We start from the raw sequence: 7,245 nt of genomic DNA, 5'->3' as shown, positions 1-7,245 counted from the left end.
GTGTGTGTGTGTGTGTGTGTGTGTGTAGGAGGGTGCTGTCTAAAAGTTGAACAAGGTAGACTCATGGAAATTTGGAAAAAGCATGGTAAGAGGTGAGTCACAAAACCTGGATGCTGGGTGAGTCATGAGACAGACTCCTAGTAAGACACTGATCATCTGTGATACTCCTTGGAAGAGATGGTCTTTCAGTGATGCATTTAAGGCAGACTAGATAAGATTAGGTAGGCAGAAGAATGGTGTGAATATTGAATAGTTGGTTCTAACTAGAACCAATTGAGGCAGGTAGGTTAATCTTTAGGATTTAAAATAACAAGTGAAATCTCCTAACCTAATTATTTGTAAGTGAACTGAATCTTTCATAAAATTTAAGAAAGAACAAAACCAAAAACAACCCCCTAAAACCAAAGCAAGACAAAAAAGCTAAACCCCCACAAAACAAAACAAAACAAAACAACCCCCACCAACTTTGATTATTTCTTGTTTTAAAGATTTGAGCTAAAGACAGTGTGATAAAAGACAGTGAGATAGCTTAAGAGGTACTGTCAGACCCACCAGTGAGCTAAAACCAGGCATCAGAAGAACAGATTTCTTGGGAGTTAGTGAAGAGGACTGTCACAGGATGAATGACTGTTGAATGAAATGGATGGAGCTAGTTGGAGATAGAAGGGAATGGCTATTACTCTGGGTAAGTTGGGCAAAGTCAAAGAAGCAGCAAACACAAATGTTTGGTTTGTGGAGAGGAATTATCAACCCAGTACGTAGATTGGTATGCCACACATCTATCGTGATTACAGTCTGAGATATCTTACAGAAATGGATTTTCAGAGATCAAAAAATAAGAATATTATCTGGGCTTTGACAGTTATGACAGAAAACATCCTTCAAATCTGAAAGACGTGTCACGTCTGCAAGTGCTGTCTTTTCTTGGGCCTGTTACTATCATTTCACTCTGCAGAACTGCTTTGTTAATTGATTGGCTGTTAATCAGGAGTAATCCCCACCCACTTCTTAGTAACCAACAAGGTTTGCTGCTGTACTCTTGGGTGAAAGAATAGGAAGATATCAGCCTGTTCTAGTCTTCTTAAAGCTCTCCAGTCTTTCTGCTGATCCTTCATGGTTTTTTGTTTTTTGTTTTTGCACTCAAACAGCAGACCAAGTAGGAGCTCTGTGGGGCCAGCCTGGTGTACATAATGACATCCACGATAGCCAGAAATATGGAGAGGGACCCTGTCTCAAAAAACAAAAAGACCAAACCAAACCATAATTATATCAGTTGTGATTTACTACAGACCTGAACACTGATGCAAAACAAAAGAAAATGTCCATCACACTTCAGCTAATATGCATAAATCAGTATATATCTGTCTATCATCTATCTATCTATCTATCTATCTATCTATCTATCTATCTATCTATCTATCATCTATTCAGTGGAGCTCTTGAGTTCTTATGCTAAGAAGAAAGCACTGTGTGAGTGAAGGGTGCCATATGCTCTGTGGGACTGTAAGGAATTGTTGATAACTTCATTAGAATTAAGGAGGAAAGTCTGAGAGGACTGGGGGCATTATGAGACCAGTGATCATAAGACAGCTATTGAAGTCCTTGAATCTCTATAGCTTCTGCATATTAACTGGTTTTGTTAACTGTAATTTGTCCACTGGGGGCTGATTATCTTATAATTTCAAATGTTATGAACTGTTTAAATGATGACTATTGTTTGAAGTGTAGTTAGTTAAGTGCCTGCCATCTTTGAACTCTTTGCTAGAAGTCCTGCCTATGTGCACTCAATAGGTGCAGCAGCCTTGTGAGGTAGGCATTTGGTTCATGTTGTAGTCAAGGAAACCATCTCTTAGGGCAATTGCTAGAGGTGGAATGCAAGCAAACTCCTAGTAATGACTATGCTGGTAGTCTTTCATATGTCAGGCATCTTTCAATAGCCTCTGTAATAAGGATTCCAAGGTTTCTCATCATTTTAGCTCTTCTCTCTCCCTTCCCCCTCTTCCCTCCCTCCCACCCTTTCTCCTTCATTTCCTCTTTCCTTCTTACCCTTCTTCCCTTCCTCCTTTCCTTCTCCCTTCCTTCCCTCTCTCCATTCCTTCTTACCTGCCTACCACTGGAAATATAGGGTGAAAGAGATGACTGATTCTGTAGTCTTTCTATACCAGCGAATGGATTGGAATGGTATAAGCAAAATCTTAATAAAGGACTAATTCTCAGAAGGGATCATTGAGGACAAATCAACAAGAAGTTTCTGTGATGTCTTTATGTGTTTCAGTCTATAGACTTAGAGGAGAATGTCAACAGCCCATGAGATATCAGAGGCAGGAGTCTGAAACCATTTTGCCCATGGTTGTCAGGATTGTGTAGGTTCATTCTGAACTGGTGGCTGTGCTTTAGCACAGATGGGTTGCCAGAAATTTAAATGTTCTATCATCAGTGCCAACATTTGATCGGTGGCTTTATTTTCAAAAGCAGAAAGCTGCATGTGCACAAGAGAAATAATAGGATCCAGACTGTGCTTGTGCAGCTGGAAACCAACCTGGGGTGTTGAGCCAGGTGAGCTTGGATAGACTCTTGTTTCCATATATCCAATGTCAGAAGAGACAGGAAGACTCCCCAGGTCAGAGGCTTAAGACTCAAGCTTTTGGTTCTTCATGTCATTTATGTTTACTTTCCATGTTTTTCTAATGTCATTGATTCTTAAGTGTCTCCCAAAGGCTAATGTGGTGAAGCTTGGGTCCCTGGCTGATAGCACTATTGGAAGGCAGTGCAGACATTGGAATGGGAATCTAGTTAGAAGAAGTAGGTTAGTAGGAGGATGTTTTTGAAGGATATCATTTGTTTCTGAACTGTCTTCCCTGTACTTCTTGCTACCGTGACAGGAGCAGCTTTGCTCCATCCACCACATGCATGTTCAGCTTTGTCTCAAGCCCCAAATGATGAAGGCCAGTGACCATGGCTTGAAACCTTGAAACCATGAGCCAAAACAACCTTTCTTCCTCTGCATTGACTTATTGCAGACATTTTGTCATAGGCTGAAGATCCTTTCCTAGCCTCCCATCCCTTTCCCCCAAACATTTCCTGAAGATCTTCTTTGCCCCAGAGTATGCACTCTGGATATATCACAAGTTCTTTGTTCTTGAAGTTCTTACATGCTACTCAAGCCATAATAAAGGCACCACAAAGTAATGTGGAAATACCAAGGAGGGGTCTTCAATCCACCTCTGAGTGGTAGTGACCTCAATTTCTAGGAATCTATTGGTTGCTTGGCTGCACGGAAAAAAGGAAAGAGAATGTCTAGAAAGGGGGGAACACATGGGCCAGGGTATGGAGGCAAAGTAGACCTCTCAGAAAGAACAACAGCTTGTCATAGATGGTCCAGAAGAACTGGGTATCATATTAGTGGTCATGGGTGGGGCCAGAAAAAGAGAGAGCTGGAATTTCTCCCATAGACAATAAGTCATGAATGAAATAAAGTTTTGTCAGTATATGGTATTTTAGAGCAATAACTAGAGTGGCTTATTTGATGGTTACATGGAAGCTGGAACCCAGGAGAAAGAGAAGAGTGAGGAGGAGAACACTGCAGTGTCATCAATTAGGGTATCTGTTGATGGATTGAGGTGTCTCTGGATTAGTAATGAAACCAAATGTATCCTAAAGCATCAGTGAACATCAGAACCTATGTTCTGAGGTCATGAACTGTTGCAGAAGTTTACCATATTCTTCAAAAGATGGCTTTTAAAAAGGTACAGCCTCTATTCAGACATGGTGGTGTAACTCCAGAACTCTAGAGGTAGAGTTCAATGCCTATTGAGATCTGGGACACATGAGGTCCTATCAATCAAACAAAAAATAAAACCAAAAGTAAAACCCCAAAACTAAACCAAAACAGACTCCAAGCCCCCAAACCAAATCAACCAACCAACCAACCAACCAACCAACCAACTAAAAAAACTCAACAACGAAAAAGCTACCACCATCACCAGCATGACCAACAAAAACCAGTATGGCTTTTTTTTGCCATCTCTCAAGAGCTTCTGAATATTAACAGAGAACCCAGCAAATGGGAAACATAGTAGCTAACAAGTAACCAACCGCGAAGCTAGGCGGACATGTATGAAGCTCACTTTCCTAGGACTTTCACCTCTATAATGTTTTTTTTTTTCAAAAGTAATTATCCACTTAGCTGCTCCAATGAAAACTTAGACCACTGTCAGCTCCTAGGGTGCAGAAGCAATTTATTTCCCTCTTCAAACTGTGGGCACACTGCTCTTTGTTTAGACTGTCCTGTTCATTACTCCTCTCCCGAGAGTCTAACGGCTTTGTACGCCTCATCTCATTGAATTCTCACACGCAGCTACCAGACTCCCCATGGTAGCATCATCCTCATTTTAAATAGGAGGAAACAAATCACCCCATCTATGTCTGGGATTGACAGAGACTGTGAGCTGTAGAAGCAGGCCCCTAATACAGCATACTGTGTATTTGGAGGTGGGGGTGGGTGGGTCATGAGGCTTCATAAGCAGAGAAAAAAGAATAATTCTAAAGACAAGAGTCTGGTCTTTGGAATCAAGCCTTCTTGCATGAATTCTGTCTTTTATTTATTTGTTCATTTATTTTAATTACTTATTTTTATCTCTCTCTCTCTCTCTCTCTCTCTCTCTCTCTGTGTGTGTGTGTGTGTGTTTGTGTGTGACAGTGTGTACATGAAAGTCAGAGGTCAACCTTGGGTGTTGGTCCTCACCTTCCACTTTGTTTGAGACAGGCCTTCTGTGGTTATTCACTGTGAATGACAGACTGGCTGGCTTTCGAATTCTGGGAACTCTCTCATCTCTGCCTCCTATGTTGACACAGGAGTGCTGAGACTGCAGACATGTACAGATATGTCAGGATGCACAGGGGTCCTGGAGTGCAAAGTTCAGGTCCTCACCTGCATGGCAATGGCTTTCCCACTGAGCCACCTCCCCAGTCTTGAATTATGCTTCTGCCACATGCCAGCTGTGCTGGCTAGTCTTATATCAAGTTGACATAAGTTACAGTTTTCTGAAAGGAGTGAACCTCAATTGAGAGAATGCCTCCACAAGACCCAACTATAGGCTCCTACCTCCAGGTTCCTGCCTTGTTCAAGTTCCTGTCCTGACTTCCTTTGGTGATGAAGAATGCTATGGAAGGTAAGCCCAAGAAATCCTTTTCTCCTCAACTTACTTTTTGGTCATGGTGTTTCATTTCATCAACAGAAACTCTAAGACAGGTTGGTACCAGGATAATGGGGTATTGCGGTGACAGACCTGATCATAATAGTTTTGGGGAGGATTGTGGAAAGGCTTTAGAACTTAGGACTAGAAACATTACTGAATGTTGAGAACAGTACTGATGATGGAGGGTTGTGAAATTTTAGAGGCAAACAAAAACTCTACCAGGTTTCTTATATGAAGAGCCTGTGCTGGTCAGGTGGGGCTGAAGAATCAGCTGTGACTAACAGGACACCAGAATTGGTGAAGCCTGGGTATTGCTGGGATGCTCAGTGCTGCTTGGTTGGACCTGAGATATAAGCAGTGATTAAGAAGAGACCAACATCCCTGAGGTGAAATATTCTGGGAAGTGTTTCCTGAAAGTCAGCAGATAGAAGCTGTGTTCCAGAGGCATCCAAGGTTATACTTTGTGCTTGCAGGTGAACTTGGTAGTTTAAGAGTCACCCTGATGGTACTGGGTCAGAAGGCATGAAAGGGTCATGGAAAGCAGCTGAGGCTTGGCACTGTGAGAGGTCAGAAGAGGCCATTGGTGAAGGTGCAGCCATAGTGGCAGTTGAAGGGATGCTGTAGAGAAATTTAGGCTTCTAGGAGAGGCTATTAATGAATGTGCAGTCCAGTGGCAGCAGAAGACCCCAGCATCTTGGAGATACCAGTTCCGTGGGATGACCATCAACAACAGTGGAGTGAAACCAGCCAGAGCTTAGAAGACAAGCTGTGTATGCTACAGAGGGCAGATCTGGAGAAGTTACTGCTAGTCTTATGTAAACTTGATACAAACCAGAGTTAAGAAAATGCCTCCAAAAGATTCAGCTGTAAGACATTTTTTAACTATTGGTTAATGTGGGAGAGCCCAGCCCATTGTTGGTGGTGCCATCCCTGGGGTGGTGGTCCTGAGTTCTTTAAGAAATCAGTCTGAGCAAGCCAGGAGGAGCAAGCTAGTAAGCAGTATTCCTCTATGGGCTCTGTATCACCTCCTGCCTCCAGGTTCCTGCCCTGTTTGAGTTCCTGTCCTGGTTTCCTTCAGTGATGGAACTACAAAGTAGAAGGATAAATCCAATAAGCCCCTTTCTCCAGAACTTGCCTTTTGGTCATAGTGTTTCATCATAGCAATAGAAACTCCCCGCCGGGGAGGTGGAGCACGAGCGTACGCGTTAGGACCCGAAAGATGGTGAACTATGCCTGGGCAGGGCGAAGCCAGAGGAAACTCTGGTGGAGGTCCGTAGCGGTCCTGACGTGCAAATCGGTCGTCCGACCTGGGTATAGGGGCGAAAGACTAATCGAACCATCTAGTAGCTGGTTCCCTCCGAAGTTTCCCTTAGGATAGCTGGCGCTCTCGCAGAGACTCGAAACCCGCAGTTTTATCTGGTAAAGCGAATGATTAGAGGTCTTGGGGCCGAAACGATCTCAACCTATTCTCAAACTTTAAATGGGTAAGAAGCCCGGCTCGCTGGCGTGGCGGGGCGGGCGAGACGGGCCGGTGGTGCGCCCTCGGCGGACTGGAGAGGCCTCGGGATCCCACCTCGGGCCCCCGGACGGGGCCCTTCACCTTCATTGCTTTCGGACGAGCCCCTGACTCGCGCACGCGTTAGACTCCTTGGTCCGTGTTTCAAGACACTAGCTATGGTCTCTTCTCAGGGTACATATGCAGGAGCTTATGGGAAATGCAACAATGCAGATAAACTACTCGAAGGGACCATTTCAAGTGATAGTCAATACAGTTAGGTCTCAAACTCAGGACAAATGGCCAACTCAGGTACCTATTTAACATGTCAAACTGGATGATCGCTGCCAGTCTCTCTCAGCCTTGCCAATCCCTGTTATAATGTCATTATGGCTGAAAGATACCACCCCTGCCCTGAACCTCTCAGGCTCCTGAACTTCCTTTCTTTTTCCTCAACTTCTCTGATTCCTTTATAGCCATGTTGGCTACCAGGTGCTTTGGTTCTTTTGGTCTCTGGGTTCCCAGGAGCCTTCATATTCATTCTCTCTCTCT

The sequence above is a fragment of the Mastomys coucha genome, unplaced genomic scaffold, assembly GCF_008632895.1.
Source record: "Mastomys coucha isolate ucsf_1 unplaced genomic scaffold, UCSF_Mcou_1 pScaffold6, whole genome shotgun sequence".
NCBI lineage: Eukaryota > Metazoa > Chordata > Mammalia > Rodentia > Muridae > Mastomys > Mastomys coucha.
Note: the sequence above shows the minus strand (reverse complement) of the source record.